Source organism: Anopheles gambiae, chromosome 2, assembly GCF_943734735.2.
Source record: "Anopheles gambiae chromosome 2, idAnoGambNW_F1_1, whole genome shotgun sequence".
Lineage (NCBI taxonomy): Eukaryota > Metazoa > Arthropoda > Insecta > Diptera > Culicidae > Anopheles > Anopheles gambiae.
The window spans coordinates 73,042,373-73,062,172 of record NC_064601.1 but is presented as its reverse complement, the minus strand read 5'-3'; the positions used below and the strand labels follow the sequence as shown (position 1 = coordinate 73,062,172).

General features: G+C 39.5%; 1 pseudogene; it reads left to right on the top strand.

The window, feature by feature from the left end:
- Positions 1-414, top strand: part of LOC133390962 (putative nuclease HARBI1) — a 30,431-nt pseudogene extending 30,017 nt beyond the window's left edge.
- The last annotated feature ends 19,386 nt before the right edge of the window (positions 415-19,800 follow it).

The window sequence follows — 19,800 nt, the reverse complement described above, 5'->3', positions numbered from 1 at the left end:
TACTATTTTAACACAGATAACGCCAGGTACCCAGGAGAACCTTGGCTTGGTAGACCACATAGAGATCCTGATCCTGGTTCTGAAGAAGCATTATTCAACTCATCTCATTCCTCTGGCCAGATACTCGTAGAGATGACTATAGGAATATTAAAATCGAGATTTAGATGTCTTAATGGTATAGACGGTTGCCTTAATTATGCACCAGAAAAATGTGGAAAAATCATAAATGTTTGCAGTGCATTGCACAACATATGTGTTGAGCATAATTTGGAGTGGAATCAGCAATGACATTATGCTCAGTGTGCATTAGATAGCATCAGATTAATTTGCTGCTTTGTTATACAATCAACCTCAACTATAATGCATTATTTGCGAAATTAAATACACTAATACTGAGGATTTTTAAACTTCTTAGATGGGACGGACAGAGGAGAGTGTTTGTTATCGTACAGAAAGATCCATTCCCGTATCAGCAATGTTTTTCTACATCCATACCGAGCAGAATCAACCTACGAGCAGAATCATACCGGCTGTGACTATATCGTTACTTTTTAACACTTTTGCGCATACCTTTGAGGCCACTCCAAAATTTACGAAGCACTATGAACCGCGTCAAACGACGATGGTGGACCCGGTATAAGCTATACTAGGTATAAAGCTATATGACATGTATGTCAACATATCTCCCCGTCATGAAATGAATCAAACTCACTAGGCCACGATGAACTGTGAATGTTATGTGCATGACACTCGATGACCAAGCTCAAAGATTGCATCGTAGCCTGGCGAAGCTGTAGTAGCGTCTGATTAATATGTAAATGAGCTGCTTTTTCATGCCTGGCTATCTTCTCGGCGTTAGAAGTGTGAGCATTGTAGAGACTAAACAAGTTATCACAAATTGGGTTAGGAATTGTATTTATTGGTTACATTAAAGTTCGCATTTATTCTTTACTAATTTGTTTATACCCTAGCTCTAGCTCCATTTTGGCTATGGTTAATTTTAACTCGCGGTCTTTCTACGCTAACTCCCTTGTGAGATTCAATTCTCCTCTTTTTAGATCAAGCTTTGCTTGTTTTAATTCCATATTTTTTAATTATATTTATTTTTCGAATTCAAATTTTTGTTTTTCTAAATCTAGTCTTTCCTTATCCAAATCTAGCTGTTGTTGGCGAATAATATTTTGCTGCTGTTTAATTCGACCATAATGCTTTTGTTCTAGCAATTGCAATTCAGCTATTGTTCTTTTGCGTCGTGTTGTACGTTGATTTGTGTTATTTTGCCCTGACTGAGATGATCTCTGTGGTGTTCTTTCATTGTCATTCGTTTGGTTTAGATGCTGTAGAGATGGTGATGACTCCATAACCTGTGGAGTTGGTGCTGCACGAGATGGTGACGCAGGCAATGGTGATGAGAGTGAAATTGGTTGGGTTGTTGATTGTGATGGCCTTTCTGCCAACGGTGTTTCCCGAACAGAGATAGGTGCTGAACCTGATGAATTAGATGGTGCTCCTAACCCTTTAGTGTTTAGCCCAACAACGCTATCTTTTAACTGCAAGATGTCAATAATGTGACTTTCAAGTGCAGAAAAACTATGCAATTACAATACTTCCAATATTTTTAAAAAGATTAAAAATATTTCTACACTTCATTATTGGTATTTTAAGGTTGTTTGGTGGACCACATTGCCAACTACACGTTGCAAATACGGGATCAAACACAATGTCTCGAGCTTCGTGCATTTTATTTTTGCTATCACATCGTGTGTTGATTTCATTCAGCCACTGGGAAATGTTGTTGAAATATTCTGTGTCATTCAATCGTTCTTCCAGCTCATCGAGTTCCTTTTTCGTCGAAACAAGTTTCCTGTTCAATTCCTACACTTGGATTAAACTCCATCCTTTCAATGGAATAGGATTTTCTTTATATTGGTTAATAATGGAACGTTTTACGTGCCCTGAAATAGAGTAAGTGTTAAGCAGAGCTATACTGATTCGATGAACTGCAGTTCAAAACCAACTGTAAGTATGAAAATTTACCGTATTAAATATTTTCATATCTTCTTTCAATTCCAGATCATAGAGAAGTCGTCGAGTAACAGAGCCTGCTAAGCCTGTCAAACATTCCCTTCAAACATTGCGAGGGTTGCAAATAGTACCATCTGCTCGAAATCTTAAGATATTTTAAAAATATTTTAAAATATTTATTTTTTATTAATTTTATGCTGTGTTATTTGTCGAAAAAATCACTTTTCCATTTTTTTTTATTTTTTCAAAATAAAATCTCAAAATTGAGGCGTTAAGTAAGCTATACTTTGCAATGTTATACCTGTTCTCGGGGTGTTATTATTATAACTGCTACAACTAGCGACGAAAAAACTGCCTAGGCTCGCAAGCTTTTTAATGCGAGGGCTTTAGGGCTTTGAACTTGTATGGCGTGCGAGCCCTCGCGCGCCCTCGCAAATCATTAAATAACACAGCAAAAAAATATAAATGAATAAAACATAAACATTTTTCAAATATATTGAGATTTCGAGCAGATAATACCACTTGGAACCCTCGCAATGTTTGACGGATTAATAAAGTAAGAAAAATAGTGAATTATTTCATAAATAATTCGACTGCGTTGTACAAGCAAAATTAAATGCAGAAAAATCTAAACAATAGAGAACTGAAGCTCACACTAGATGAATCCACACGCTAGAACTTCATTCACTTCATGTTGGACCGGTTCAGAGCCAACAAAGAGCCTATCACTTCTGATCTCGCTCTTCTGGGAACAGAATCAAAGCTCAATGAAAACGATTGGACCATTATGGAGCAATCTTGTATTATTTTAAAAGTCTATGATCTTTTAAAAAGGAAATATCTGCCGAAGAAATGTGATTCTCTCAAAAGCACGTGTTTTAAATACATTATTACTCTATAGACTAGATAACATGATGTTTATCTACGCTTTTTTTTGCTACAAATTCAAAATTTGTTAATAGAAGTGATAGCAGAATTAAAACGTAGATTTAACTATGAAAATACTTATATAATGTCCAGAGCTACGGACGGGATTTTTAAATGCAAATTTATACAGAGAGTGTTGCGATAACATTTTAATTGAAATGGATTCAATTGTTTTAGATAGCAATAACAATCAAGAAAATATTTCCGACCCGGTAGTAATAGAATCAGAAAATTCAATAGATAATATCTGGGAAGAGTTTGATTTGAACGTAGTTCACCCACAAACCGTACTTCATGCACGTACGTCAAACCAAAAAGAACTGGATAATTACGTAGCAGAACCTTTGGCCCATAGAAACGACGATCCTTTGGGATGGTGGAAGCTACACAAATTACAATATCCAAACATTTACCAAATCATGCTTCGGGTGTTATACGCTCGCAAGGAAGTGAGGTAGCTGGGATACATATTATCCAAGGTAGGAGACTAGTAAAAGATAGCACTTGAAACCCAGCAAGCAAGGCAAGATGTTGTTTATAAAAAATAAATAAAACAAATTAGAGTAGGCAAAAACTGTACATAAATGAAGCCAACAAAACAAAATGAATAACACAACAAAAATGACTACAAGTAATAAATTTAAAAAGCCTGTCTATAAAGCGGTGTTCTGAAGAATGATGACGGGATTTTTTGTTATTATTTTTTCCTGACGAAGTGTGCTCGCCCTGTGCGAAGTATGCGAAAAGTGCGGAGTGCGCGCACCGTGCGGAGTGTGCCCACAGTGCGTAGAGCGCGCACAATGCGTAGAGCGCGCACAGTGCGAAATGTGCACTGCACACTGAGATGTGCGTGCGTGTGCGCTCAGCACACTTAATTGTGCTATTTTACCCAACACTAATCCAGGCACCATCTTTCCTCCATCGAACCAATTCCGAATGTTTATCTCTGACAAACTGCAATATCAAGGATATCACCACACTTTTACACCTCGGCCCTCGGCCGTGGTACCATGAACTCCCCACAATACACTGGCATTTCAAGCACATACTAAAAGCAGGTTGCAATAGCACAATAGCCCAAAAACATTTCAAAGAACATATTGATAACAAATACCCTCAGCACAACCAAATTTACACCGATGGATCCGTCGATGGACCAGCGGTAGGATGTGGCATTTATTCGACCATCGATAAAACAGCGGCCTAACTACCGGATCCCACTTCCATCTTAACAGCAGAAACAATGGCACTAATCCAAGCAGTAGAAGATTCCCTGCGCTCCGTTCTGGAGAACGTCATCTTAACTGACAGTGCGAGTGTGCTCTCAGCATTAGAGCATGGATCTTGTAAAGACCCGAACATCCAAAAACTCTACCAGCTCACTAGCCTGCACATCAACCAAGACCAGCAACTCACCATCTGCTGGATACCTGGCCACTCCGGAATCAAAGGCAACGAGATCGCCGACCGCCTCGCCAACAAAGGCAGAAAAAAAACATTTTCCTTCAACACCTCACTGCTTAAGAGATGCAATCAAATTTATTAACGGCGTAATAAGAGTATCATTGGAAAAGGAATGGTTTAAAACCTAGAACAACTTCTTTCGTCTAGTGAAAACAACAACGACATCATGGCCATCTGTAGAAAAGAATCAAGACCAGCAGATCCTTACTCGAGTAAGAATGGGCCATACTAGACTGACCCACACTCATCTCATGGATGATCCAGCCCTCCTCTATGGCAATTCTGCGGTACCGATATAACAATCTTCCACCTTTTGATTGAATGCCACGGTTACTCACTTCTAAGGAATAATTGCACTCTTGACTTTAACATAGATTCAATACTATCAGCCCATCCATAGAAACAGGATCATTTTCTTAAATTTCTAAAGCTTTCTCTTCTTTTACATCAAATTTAACAGTCAAATATTTTCTCACAGAGAGGCGAAACATCCGACTTCACTCGATTTGGCGACGAACAGACACTCTACGTCTGTCCCAGCGTGGAGAAATTTGCGGAGCAGATCGATCAGATAAGCCAGACAGTGCAACTCGAGGCAATGTAGGAGCAAGAGAGGTAGCAGGCGAGCAGCAGGCAGACATATACAAGCCAGGAACACCATGCCTTGCTCGGTATAGTGCTGACGGATTGTACTACCGTGGAATCGTGGAAGAGGTGGACGACGTACATGATACTGTGCGTGTCGTCTACGTTGCCTTCCTTAAGAAGGACCTCTGCACAACGTATGTGTGCGACAGGCGGGCGTTCGGCCGAATGCACAACTACCCATTTCAGAGGTTTACCGACGGCTGGAGCAGCAACTTTATCGTGCGTCGTTTTACGTGCGAAATATCCATCGCTCTGACATGGAGAAAGGTAAGACCCTAGAGGTAGAGCTGTACACGGCGAGCAACTGCAAAACGCTTGTCTACCAGAAGCTGATAGATGAGGAATACTTGGTTGCTGTTGCCAATAGTGATGGGCAATACAACACAATTTCGGAGCAGGCTCTGACCGGCTCCTTACCCGGCTTCGCCTTAGCGACTCCGTACCACCGGCTCCACCAGTCCAGGGCCGGCTAAGGAGTTACTGTTGTGCTTCAAAAAGCTAGTTGCCTAGATGAAAAGAAGTAAATAATTTGCGACCTATGGACAACACCAAGCCAAGGATTTTCAAGGCTCCAACCTTCAATCTATCCTCAACTCTCTGTCCTGCTGATGCTCAGATAATTATCTTGTTTTGTGTACCAATAAAAGTTCTATCATTTCCTTCTCCTGTTCCCTCCAACTTATACAATGTAGCTATTTCCTTAACTTCTTTCAACTTCTTCTTCTTTGGCTCAATAACCGTTGTCGGTCAAGGCCTGCCTGTACCCACTTGTGGGCTTGGCTTTCAGTGACTAATTGATTTCCCCCCATAGCAGGATAGTCAGTCCTACGTATGGCGGCACGGTCCATTTGGGGCTTGAACCCATGACGTGCATGTTGTTAAGTCGTGCGAGTTGTCGAGTGTATTACGAGACCAGCCGACAATGCATCTAGCACATCATTATTTCCCGTATTTCTATTATGCTACCGTTATTGCCGCTCAGGATGCGGGGAACGTATTTTCTGCCATACTTCGGCCTCCCTTAGAATCTTCCTCTGAGCTCTAACATTAGTCAACGGCAGGCCACGTCCGCCTCGATCACTGCAATCACCCTGCGGTAGCGCTCCTCACGAGATGGGACTTCCGCCCGTCTCTCCAACGCTCTGAGGGGAGGGGAGATGACGGTGTTGGTTGGATTGATACGGACTGTTCCGAACTGATCCGGACTGTTCCGGACTGTTCCGGACTGATCCGGACTGATCCGGACTGATCCGAAGTCAAATTCGGTTATCATCGGGAGTCGGAGTCATATTTTGCGCACCGGAGTCGGAGTTGATCCATGACTCCACTAAAGGATTACGCATCACTACCCAAGTGACATTTGCTCGAAATTGTTTTACCATGTCTGCTCGATTAGTACTCGATACGCCTGAAATTGTGGATTTGTGTGTGATCAAGTGTGTTGAAAGCGCCAAGATTTGGTGTGATCGTAAATTAGACGTTCCTCTATCGATGGACGATGCCGTCGACCTCATTTTTCATTCATAGCTATGGTTTTTTGATGAAAAACAAAAGCTAATTTTATGTGACGTTATTCTATAAAAATGGGTATTATTTAAGTATAAAATGGGTACATGACCAACTATAACGATAGCAAACATCGTTTCTGAGCGAATCTAGAAGAAAGTAACGAAAAAGGCGCATCACATTTGATTTTAAATGACTTTCTAAATTCCCTTAAACTGGTGCAGTTTAAGGGAAGTTTAAGGCTCCAGTTTAAGGGAGTTAGCTCAAATTCCCGATTATTCGTCCTATAAAATGTCAGTTGGGTAGTGTGTACTATGTTTATTTTGTTATAGTGATATTCATAAGGATAAGAATACAGGTTTTCCAGGGGTTCTCATAGTTGTGGGACACTTGCTTGAATTTTTCTTATGGAAAAAGAACTTCATTTGATGGAAATTGGACTCTACGGAACCCTTTTTGGACAGCTCCTATTGGAAATTCCTATTCGAATTGTCCAACAAGGGTGCTGTAGAGTCCCATTCCCATTAAATTAAGTTCATTTCACGGAAGAAGGAGTCAATTAAGTGTCCCACAGCTATGAGAACTCCTGGAAAACCCTGTAAGGATCATAAAGATAATAAATAATAATACATACACATTGCAAATTCCAACTGGATTCTAAATTAGTCCGTCAAAAAAAGAAAGAAAGTTCCGTTTCCATATAAGAAAATGTTTGAAAAATCCCAAAACTATCGGAACACGTAAAATTCACACTATTTAATTTCGCGGAATACGATCAAAACAGATGAACAATTTTTAGTAAGCATGCTTTATAGTTGAACGCTCGATAGTTGACAGACACTTCAATTAAAACGCATGCGTTTGTATGGAAAAATCAGATTTTGAAAAAATCACTAACATCTCATGGCTCTCATTCACTCCTGCCTAGGAAAATTACAGAAGTTTTTTGGGTGAAAAAACGTGCCAACTAAAAAACACATAGTCTATAGTATGCAGGGAATCGAAGTTTAACCAGTGAGTTCGGACTGTAAATGAACAACGAACCATACAGAAGACGAACCTAAAATTACTTAACGGTTGAATATCTGTAGAAATTATACGATTATCGGTATACGATTTGCCTGATGAGCGTTCTACCACTGTTCTTCTACCAAGCTGTTCTAGCACTGATCATTAGTGAATCATTTGCATGTTGACTGCCATCCTGGTATCGCAGCGTTTCGAGTGAGCACGTGTTCATTCCAGTCGTATAAAATAAAAGGTTGTTTAAACAGTTCTCGACTGATAGAAAACACAAGTAGAGAAACTTAGGTAAAAAACATAGGGAGAAAATGATGAAATCGTTCATGGTAGAAAAAGTATCAGAAATTAAAAGGGTCCGATTTTGAATACCCAGCACTGTATGTGTAATCAGTAAGTCACTAAAAGCCAAGCCCACCAGTGTTACGGGGAGGTCTTAACCGACCACGGTTCTTGTGCAAAAAAAAAAATAATTTTTCAATATTTTTTTCGCGATATCGACTAGCATCACCCGCTGGTTCTAGGCGTTCCGAATGTTCAGTGGCAGTCCACGTACGCAATGTGACACAACATACATATGCATAAACATGAGAAATATAGGATGCCGATCAATACAACGGATGAATAGCAGCAAAGCACAAAGTTGTAAAGCGATTAAAATATCACAAACAAATAAACAATGACATTTTGACACCCTCAGGAGTCACCTTCAAAGAATGGGTTGCACATTTTCACCACAATTGTATCCTAAAAACGGACATAAATATGATAACTTATGCTAACACCAATGGTGTGACGCGGTTAATATGTTCGTAAGGGAGCTTAAAACAAATACCATGTTTTTCGGGAAAACACCTCTGAGATTTAGATAATCTTGTTTAAGTTGTTGGTTTCAATTAATAAAATTATGTACACACCGTATTGATACAGAATCTTTTTTCAATTATGTTAAAATTTATATGAAAAACTAATTAACACGTTCTGCCTGGTGGCAGGCCTCAGACCCTGCCAGTGAACTAGTTGATTTACCCGATTTCACACGGGATAACATTAATGGGGGCCTTTCCGTTGTAAGTTCGTAGGCTGAAATTTCAGCGTGTCAGCTGTTTGCATTGTATAGCAGTTTTCGAGCAGCTATCTAAGTGAGTATAATATACAGGTGGGCTTATCCCAAGGTGTATGAATTTAGAAGGCTGATTTTTATCGCTTCTGCTTCTGAATGAATATTTTAAGAGTGTTTTGAGTATTCGTCAAGCCTCCAGAAAGCTCGTTTGAGCAAAAGTTTTCACTCGTTCTGTCAAAAAGTGATGCTCAAAATTGGTTATAAAAAAATGCTATGAGACCACCTGGACTACATACACTTTGATTCTATATTGCATTACCTGATCTCTTTAATGCACCTTGGGATAAATGTAAACAAACCCGTGTGTTCGAGCAGGTACTCGAATCTAATTCTAGCTTTGTGGCTAGAATAATCTAGACTGACAATTGCAGGCTAGTTTTTTGTGTGGTTTTGTATGGAGTGTTTACATGATTTCAGCCTCCAACTGTCAAACTCCATACAAAAAACTAACTAGAATCGTGAAGGCCCCCAATGTCTCGTTTTTATTAAAATGAGAAGAATATGCAATCTGAGGAGTACTAAAACTATTACAACGATTTTATCCCAAAGCTTTATTTCTTCTTATCTGGCATAATAACTTTTAATCTGGTGTATGTAGTTAAGATCTGCCATCGTAATCATTCATTTGGATACCAGTTAGTTGATTGGTTTACTCAAATACCAGGATAAACAGTCGTGAGCATCAGGGACTCGATCCATGCAAGAGTTGGGCACATGACAGGAATTCTTTTGAGAGTACAGTGGAGCGCCGTTTGTCCGGGTACCTTTTATCCGGCTGTCCGTTTATCCGAGCTGTTGAGAAATGACAGTTTAATACAATGATGACATTGCGTTAAGGCCGGGCTACATTGATCGTACTCCTGAGTGTAATTTTTTTGAACGAGTACGCCATCTAGCGGCGGCGGGTCGAAGCTAGAGGCTGGTATAATTTATCTGTCAAAAAGTGTTTTGGGTCCAGGAGGCTATAATTTTACCCAATGATGGAAAGATGTTGGAAGATGGGGAAAAATGTTGCCTAGCGCTTTGTATGAATGACGATTTATCCACCAACAACAATTAACGGCCTATTTTGTTGCAATTTATGAACGTTTATAAACATTTCATACGGCATACAAGTAGCCTGCTCGAAACTTGATGAGACACCAAGTATGAATAATTTTGACACATAAATTATACCGACATCTAGCTTGCGCTGGTCGTCGCCAGATGCGCTAGTGAAAATAAAAATTACACTTGCGAGTACAACCAATGTAGCCCGGCCTTTATGAGGAGGATATTTGAAAAAGCGATTAATTGAGCACATTGTCATAACAAAAGACCCGATAATTCAAGGCAAATTTCAAATATTCTTGTGGAAAAAGCATGAAGTTAATAAGAGCTGGGTTATTTTAATCAAAAAATAAGACAATATTCCAAAAATTCTTCTTCTTAAATTTGGCGTAAACGTCATACGTGAACATACCGGCCTGTACAGGCATCCCCCGAGTTACGACGATTCGCAGATACGACGATTTTGATTTTGACAGTGAAAAGTTGTCACTGGCATGAAATTGATGTATTTTTTTGAATTTCTGTGCTGATAACCGTTACACACACATTTTCAAAGAATCTTTAACTAACCGATCTTCAATATTTACATCGTGCAATCGACTTTTGCTGTAAAATTAATACATTATCAAACATTGTTGCCCCCGGAACGCCGAACCTCTCGGCAGCAGGGCTCGTCGTCGTTGTAGGGTAGAGGAGAGGCTTGTCCTCGCGCCAGTTTCCGGTTGCGGTGCCGATGTAATGTGATCGAACGTACGCGGGGGCCGTCGAGCACTATGTTAGCGGGGAGTCAGTTTTTACTGATATGAGACGAGGTGGAGTGAACTGTTCAAAGCGGACTGATTGAACCCGGAATTTGATCGTCCAGGCGATCATGGAAACTCCGAAGGGGTTTCCCTTACTGGAAACTCGAAGATTTTTAGGAAGTGTAACGTCCTCTCTTGGCAGTCCGAACGAATCTGATCTGTCGTGATCGGTGTTGGTTTTATTTATCGATAAATATATTGGTTCGGTGCAATTTCTTACAAATTAGGTCGCTGTTTTGTTTTGTGGCAATTACTTGTTTTTGTTTTGTATGGGATGCGTCAGGGAGGGTGTGAGGTGTTTTTGTCGCTGCGTGCTTATGCTGTAGTTTCAATGTATTGCGCAAGAAGGTTTCAAATGGGTGTCTTCGTCACCGCGCTTGTACGTTGCTATGTGTTCTCGGTGACGGTGACCTACTTTTGTTGTGGTGACAATTGCTTTTGCTTATGATGCATGTTTCGGATGTTTTTGAATGGACTGTGTGGCCTGAACTCTTCGGGTTTGTTGCCCTGGTCTGATTTGCTGAATATGTTATAAATGTGTTACAATAGTGTGATTTGTTACCATGTGTCTATAGCTGATAGTGTGGTTAATAATAATGTAGTTTATACTATAGTAGATATGCTACACCGATCTCGCTATATATAAAATCGAAAATCGCCACAATGACGTGAGTGTAAACATTCAGCGAGAGAGCGAAAGCGGTGAGCGCAGCTCTCTTAGCAACGCGAGTTGCTGCGAAAGGACTTGCTCCATGCCACACTGCCAGCCCGCGTGTAATGAGGGCAATTGTTACTTAGATGTTTTGATTACACACACCGATTTGAAAACACGTGGTATTGGATATAATGATTTTTTTTTTTAATTAAAGTAGCAAATTAGCCACCTGATGATAAAGTGTCCCATCTCATACCCCTTCACATTATAAATCAAGATATTCAAGGCAATATTTAAAAAAAAATGTTTGAAAACTGTGCAAAATAGCTTATTTGTGACATGGTTGATATTCCAATTCATTCAATCATTAATAAAGCCAACCATACTCATTATTGGTGCTTAAGCACCTCGCATACTACATACATTCATTAACACGTAGCCGGATAGTCAATCCTTGCTACGGGGGGACGGTCCATGGGTATTGAACCCATGACGGGCATTTTATTGAGTCGTTCGAGTTGACGACCACGTACCATGGGACCGCCCCAAATCTACTACTCCCTCAAATCTACGACTCCGCAATATTGGAGTCGGGACAAGGAAAACGCATGACAATAAGAGGCGGATGTAGCCGAGAGACCATAAGCGGCCATATGCTAAAAAACCTTGATGAAATTCCGAGCAAGAAAGCGGCGGATGTTGATGGCTTGAAAGTTAACGATTTGCTCGAGGGCGGGAAGAACTACTTATTTCAGGATGTCCTTCGGGAACAAAGCACTAAAGGGAGAGATGGTTCATTGTGCTACATGACTGCAACATACTGCGCGTTAGTGGAGACAACCGTGCGCACTGCATTCAGCCGGATCAGCATCAACTGCAGAATGATCCACAATGAAACTATGCTTACTGTAACGTGGTCAAGAGAGCTGAAAAGATTCTGACTGTATCTATCAAGAGTGACGGCAATATCTACCATGTGATGTTATCACCGTACTATGTTGTCGATTAAGAACAACCACGTTATAATTAAGGACACGTCAAATTAGAAGCAAAATTTGACAAATGTGGGACGGCAAGAGTAAATAAAGTAGTTTGCAAGTAAATGTGAATTTAGTTAATTGATCTGGAAAGGCTATAACAGTGCTGAATCATTCTTTTCTATAACAGTATAGATTGGAATATTAGAACTATACATTTGGAATGGTTATATGAGGGGATATGTTCACTGTCGAAATCTGATATTTGGCACAACAGTAACAATTGTCTCATACACAAATACCCTTTCCATTGAATACTTCAAAACCAGTTTCAGGATAATAAAATAAAATTTTGATGGCGTTTTTGGAAATGACCCTCATGAAATTAAAGACCAAGCAAATTTACATTGAAATTGTTCTAAGCATCTATTACTAATTACCTAACGTATGAAACATAAGTCGAAAAAAAGAGTAGAAATGGAATTCGAACCACGTGCGATATCATATTTTTGTAGTTCAATCTTAACATTTATGGGCACAAAAAACAGAAGTCACCCTAATTTTTTTTAATCCACTGCACATCAATACGTTATTCAATGAACACGTTGTAGAGGTTACTACTTAGCTATGCTTTCCAAAAAAATCACGCCAATAACCAAAAAATAATAATCAAAAAATTATACATTTGCGTCTACAGAGGCATTTAAGATTTAAGATTTACATCAGTATGGCTCAAAAGTAGCCTCATCGATATTTAACGGTTCTGCAATGTACAGTAAGAACTGTAACAACAAGGAAGCTACAAGGTTAAAACAGTTGTAAGAACAAATAAGAACTCAAACACCTATGAGTTATGGTTGTTGCCACTGGACGTGTAGAGTTTGAAAATGATTCGAAATTTGAGGACATCCGGTAGATTTTACCGGGCCTTAATTAGTATTCAATATATATTCAATAAACGACATTGAAATTAATATTTTGCAAATAAAGATGTTTAAGCCGGACTGTTTTTGTGGAACAGTAATGTTTATCTTAGCATTATTTTTAGTTATCGTTTTGTTTGAGTGAGTTTTACGCTGCCCGGCCGTGTAGAAATAGTCTTTTTGTTTCTCGAAAGAATTTTTCTCTAACGGATCAGTGGTGTCTAGAATTAATACGAGTATTCTTTATTTAACGGACATATGAACGGTTTTTGTTAGTTTGGTTGGTTTCAAATTCATTTTAAACTATGTTCGTTGTATCAAGGGGGTGGTTTAAACCGCTCAATTAATTGTTTTATATGATTCTTTCGTGAATATAACACAGGGTTTAACCTTTTAGAATATTGTTTTTAAATTCAATCAAGAGGGAAGTTCGCTTTGAATTTGACAATTGATGTGTCAAATCGATTGGGCTGCAGCCTGTCCGAGCAACCTGTCAAGCGAAGGCTGCACTCTGGCACCAATCGAAAAACGTCTCGCGCGACAAAATATAGCTCATTTGGCCCAGTCAACCTACATGCTTTTTGTTTAAAAAAAAAAACATAAAAAATGAGTTAGAATGTGTTCAAATTTGTGTATTTGAGTTTTGAACATAAACAATCTCAACAAATCGATTGTTTCAGCCCGCGATTGTTTTGGTACTCATTATAACTGCTGCTGCTCATTTTGGTGCTGCGTTATAACCGACTCCAGAGCCGTGAGTGACTGGAGCTTAGCGGAACTGGCTATTTATGTACAGTCTTTCCCCGAGTTACGCGACACTCGAGTTACGCGAATTTTTTATTTTTGACAGTTCAGATGTCAAATCAGTACAATTTTCTCCATCAATTGTCAAATGAAAAATAATTAGCAATATTTTAAAATTTTAATTCACTAAAAAGTCAGAAATAACTGAATTCTCCACACCAATTGAATCAAATAAGTGATAAATTACATAAATGAACTAAATTCAATCAAAAATCATGATAAAGAAAGTATATTTTTACTGTAAAACGTGATATTCGACTTACGCGAAAATCCGAGTTACGCTAATGTCTCCGGAACGCATTATTCGCGTAACTCGGGGAAAGACTGTAGGCTTTCTTAACATGTGAAGTTCCATGAAATCACATATTCCCTTTCTATAGAATGATTGTGAATATTTTCTGTAGACTTTAAACATTTAACTGGAAATTTTAATTGGCAATGTACTTTTCTAACTCGTCCTACAGTATAGTGAACTCGCAAAACTGACAATCATGAGTGAATAACTCATGAAAGCTTGTAGGGGAACTGGGGGTAGTTTCGACACCTTAAGGTTTTCCTCTGATTGCAATACTTTTGCCAATGTAAACTTACTAGTAGACATCGGAAAAGCTTTTTTGGTGTATTATGTACCATCTTACGAGAAAATACGGTTCCTGGATTGATTTTGATAACATTTTGATAAAAATAAAAAAGTGTGTTTTTTGTTGCGTCACGACTGCAGTGCGGGTAAGTTCGACACCATGATGGGGTAAAATCGACACCTTGGGGGTGATTTCGACACATTGGTTTTAGCTTTTAAAATAACAAACTCTGATGGCCTGTAGTTTTCATTGAAGTTCAACAAAGTATTTCGTACCAATTTTATGAAAAATTAACACAAAACAGTATTGAACGACGAATCAGTGAAGTATTGAAGTCATTAACAGTCAGTGGTTAATACGAAAAAATGAAGATACAAGCAAGAACAAAAATTTCATTACAAATAGCATCGGACCAGACTCCATATAGTAGAAGCTGCGGCAATAGCATCTGATTTACGGAATGATTGGTTAAGATTCCTTTAAAAATTAACCTGGCAGCCATCTTCCAGTAATCTTTTTCTTTTTTTTATAAAATCGAAGGGTGTTCAATTTTATTTTTCTCTGCCAACTCGAAAGACAAAAGGTGAATATCGGTCAATGTGATTCCAAACCAGCGACTATTTTTTTCTTCCGTTAAGCCTAGCCGGCCTAAAGTCAGCCTAAAATACGGTCAAAGCCATAACAATATTAATTTTCATAAGCCTAAACCATATACAAAGTACATGTTTTGAGTCCGAGTTTGGCTAACGTTCTGTGAGAGAATAATAGCTAAATTCCATAATTATAACTTCCTAGGTTTGTTGACATCTTGAATTTTAAAACTTCTACGGAATTTTTAATTGCGTGTTTGTTCAGCTTGATGATTACGTTTGTCGTACATCGTTAAGGGACAGCTTTATAAAATACAGGCACTTTAAAATTACGATATAAACAAAGTTAACATGCTACAAATAAGCATCACACTACTACCAAGTGGGGTGTCGAATTTACCCCCATTGGCCGCACAAGTTTTAGTGACATTTTATATTATATAGTTTAATATAAAAATTACGCCCTGTGATACAGAACTAATCAATAGAATTTATAAAACAATACTATTAACACGGAAACTATAATTTTGTTGAAATAACGTCACAATTCCTTAAGTCCCAGAAGTAAAAACTTACATCGGCTGTCAATCAGAACCACCATGTGTTTATTTTGTTGTTTTTTGACAATTGACAGGTTTCTGATCAGTGAAATGTGACTCAAATATTCGAAACAGTTGACATAAATAATATGTATAAGTTTTTTGTCTTCATAAAGTTCTATAAATACAAAAACGGCAAGGTGTCAAACTTACCCGCAGTGTCGAACCAACCCCGACTTCCCCTATAGGTCGGCATGTCCGCGTAGGACATTACGCAAAATGGCATAAAAGCGTTTAGAAAAATTATTCTTACTGTGTGTTACGGACAACAAAAGTGTTTGGGTTTGGCTTTAAGTATGCTGTTTATTAGAAAAAATTAGTATAAAAGAAAACAAAAAAAAATGTAAAACAATAAATGCAATGGTTCTTGATGAAAGGCTGGTGGTTAGCAATTGCAATTGGTTGTATTCAATGCATTTTATTGATACTTGGGATAAAAAATTTGGTAACACCAAAAATGAAAATGAAAAGGATCGAGTAAACTAAGCAACAACATAACTGTTAAGGATGTAAGTGAAAAAAAACATACTTATTGAGGCGCATAATAATTTTTCTATAGCGACTCTTTTACTACCAGCATTAAAGCATTAATATTTGATACATAGTTTGGGAAATGTAAACAAAATCAATTGTTAAATTTTTTGCATAAAAACAATAGCTCTGATGCACAACATTTCTACTCCTCTTAATCACCACGCCTTGCCGTGGTTATTAATTCAGGAAAAAATTAAGTTCAAAATTTGTAATGAGTACACAAATTGGAGGTGGAGTTGCAGCAGGATAAGATTGAGACATTGCCACAGAAAGTGTAGATATGACATGTTCAAGGTAAAAAAACAATAAATAAAAGGATGGAGCTTTTTTAAGCAGAATTATGATTTTTAGTGATCATTCCCCATTATGAAATTTTTCTCAGTGTATTGTAGCACCCTTTGGCATCTTCTCTACAAATTTGAGCAAAATCGGTTGAATGTTTCATTTTTAACAAATTATTAACATCATTAGATCTTGATGAAACCATCAAGAATAGGAGAATGGAAGGGGATGAAGAGGAGAAAGTGGTAAAAAAATCACAACAAATCATGTCCTAAACTATAAAATACATTTATGACAACTCTAGCTAGAATTAATATGCAAGTTATTGCGAGATGCAAAACTGTATTCTGTTTGTAGTGATGGGAAAATGAAGTTTCTGTCGGAATCGATTTCAGCTAGTTCCGAAGTTTTCTGGAATCTATTCTGAATAGAAGGTCCGGAATCAGTTTTCAAAATCGATTCCGGAATCGGCAACGGAATTGGTTCCGATATAGGCTCCAGAATCGGAATTAGCTCCGGAATCGGAATTAGCTCCGGAATCGGAACCAGCTCCGGAATTGGAATTGCTCCGGAATCGGTATTGGCTCCGAAATCAGAATCGGTTTCGAAACTCCGATAGCGTAATCCAGCGGTCGGCAAAGTCCGGCCCGCGGACCGAATGCGGCCCGCCGCAACATTCAATCCGGCCCGCGAAAGGTTTTGACTGTTTTTGAAAGATGGGAAGAAACTATTGGTATACAACTTACTGAATATTTTCTAGAATTAAACTTTATAACATCGTACTCTTTCAACTTTAATTAAAGTACTATGGAATGACGGATCGTTCGGTATGTTCGAACTCGTGATCAATATCCCCGTAACGTTTACATGAAAAAATTGCCTTTTTTCGGCTGGCTGTAGAAAAAAAAACCAGGAGAGATATTTTCTTTACATGTACATCATTTAAAAGGTAATTATTTAAGCTTCCTTAGACAAATAAAACTAAGACTTTTGGAGTTGTCTTTCATCAATTATCTGGAAATTCGCCATAATGGACGAAGACATGCATATAGGCATCCTAAGTGCTCGCGACAAAATTGTTAGAGTAGAGCTTTTGCATTATGTTGGTCCAGAAAAATTCGATGGAACACATGTGACGGATGTTGTACTAGTTTGCAGACTATGGTGTCATGTTGAAATTCTACCGAAATTAACGAAATATGAACGCATTGAGTTTTGGCGGTATTGTTTGCCTTTGCGAAGTCAGTGGACGCGATTTATGCTTGCTGATATGTGTGTTTATGTTTCCCATACTATTTCACTGTTTGGTGGATTGCATCGATCTTCCGGCCCAGATAACTGAGTAATGTAGCCACTTGTACCTCTGTCTTCATTTTTAGCTTTTTTGGAACCTCAAACAAGAACCTGGGCTTTATTTCAATGCTTTGATTGTTGCCTTATAGTGCCAAGATAGTGGTGAACAAAACGCAGAAATGTTCTTATGCGACGACAGACTTCAGTACGCAGTCCATTTAAAAAGCTACGGGGTGTCATTCATTGATCGCGCACGCTTATAAGTTGGTTGGTTCACTTTTTTGGTAATCATGGTTAGAGTTCGACTGATAGAGGTGTCAAGGTAAGGTGACTGATAGAGGTTATCTGTTGCCTCATGGGATACTTACTTACTTACTTACTTATCCGGCGCTACAACCGCTTTGCGGTCTTGGCCTGCCTCAGGAGTGTCCGAAACCGCTCACGGTCTCGCGCCTTCGTCTGCCAGTCCGTTATCCCGGCCTTAATGGCGGACGCCTCCACGCCATCTTGCCACCTCAATTTGGGCCTACCACGCCTCCTCTGTCCTTGTGGACGGCCTAAAAAGACTTTACGGGCTGGGTCGTCCGTTTCCATGCGTACAACATGGCCAGCCCACCGGAGCCTGGCGAGCTTTATACGCTGTACGACAGTGAGGTCGCCGTACATCTCGTATAGCTCGTCATTATAGCGGCTCCTCCATTGTCCTTCCACACATACGGGGCCAAGTATCCTTCTGAGCATCTTCCTCTCGAACGCGGCTAAGAGGGTTTCGTCAGATTTGGACAGTGTCCATGTCTCAGAGGCGTATGTGAGTACTGGTACTATATAGGTACTATATAGTCCCAGCTTCGTCCGTCGCGACAGGTTCTTTGAGGTGAACTGCTTTTTCAGGCTGTAGAATGACCGGTTGGCAGCCAGCATCCTTGCGCGCAACTCAGCTTCCATGCTATTGTCGTTGCTGACCTTTGATCCCAGATAGGTGAATTGTGGGACGACTTCAAAAGTGCGTTCACCTATCTGCACGTCACGCCTACGTAGATTCTGATTATTTGTTGGCGGGCCCGCTGATGTTGCCACCATCAGTTTGGTCTTTGCCTCGTTTATCTGCAATCCGAGGTTCTCTGCCGCCTGCTCGATCCCTTGGTAGGCTTCTGCTACATAGGAGAGCCGCAGACCAATGATGTCTATATCATCAGCGTATGCCAGGATCTGGGTTGACTTATAGAAGATGGTTCCCGTAGTCTCCACCCTCGAGTCACGGATGGCTCTCTCTAGCGCCAAGTTGAATAGGAGACAGGCAAGCCCGTCCCCCTGGCGCAGACCCTTGGTGGTAGCAAAAGGTCCTGAGAGTTTTCCATCCACCCTAACCTGGCATGTGACGTTGGTCATAGTCATTCTAACTAGCCTTATCAGTTTGGCCGGGATTCCAAAAGAGCTCATAGCGTCGTACAGTTTTACCCTGGCTATGCTATCGTATGCGGCTTTGAAGTCTATGAAGAGATGGTATGTGTCGTTTTTGTATTCAGCCATCTTCTCCAAGATCTGCCGCATGGTGAAGATCTGATCAGTGGTTGATTTTCCGTTTCGGAATCCTCTTTGATAGTTTCCTACTATCTCTTCGACGTGCGGGACAAGGCGATCCTGAAGGATCAGGGAGAATATTTTATAGGCGGTATTCAACACCGTAATACCCCTGTAGTTGTTGCAGTCCAACCTATCTCCCTTCTTGTATATGGGGTAGATGATGCCGAGATTCCAATCACAAGGCATCGATTCGCTATCCCACACCTCAGTAACAATTTGATGAATCTCGTTTTCTAGTCGTGCACCTCCATTCTTGACCAGTTCGGCTGCAATTCCGTCGGTTCCGGGTGCCTTGTTATTTTTCAGCCGACGGATAGCCTTTCGCGTTTCATCTATGCTAGGTGGCAGTAGCATGACATTATCTGCTAGTGGCGCTTCTAGCTGTTCGCTAAACTGGTCATTGAGTAATTCA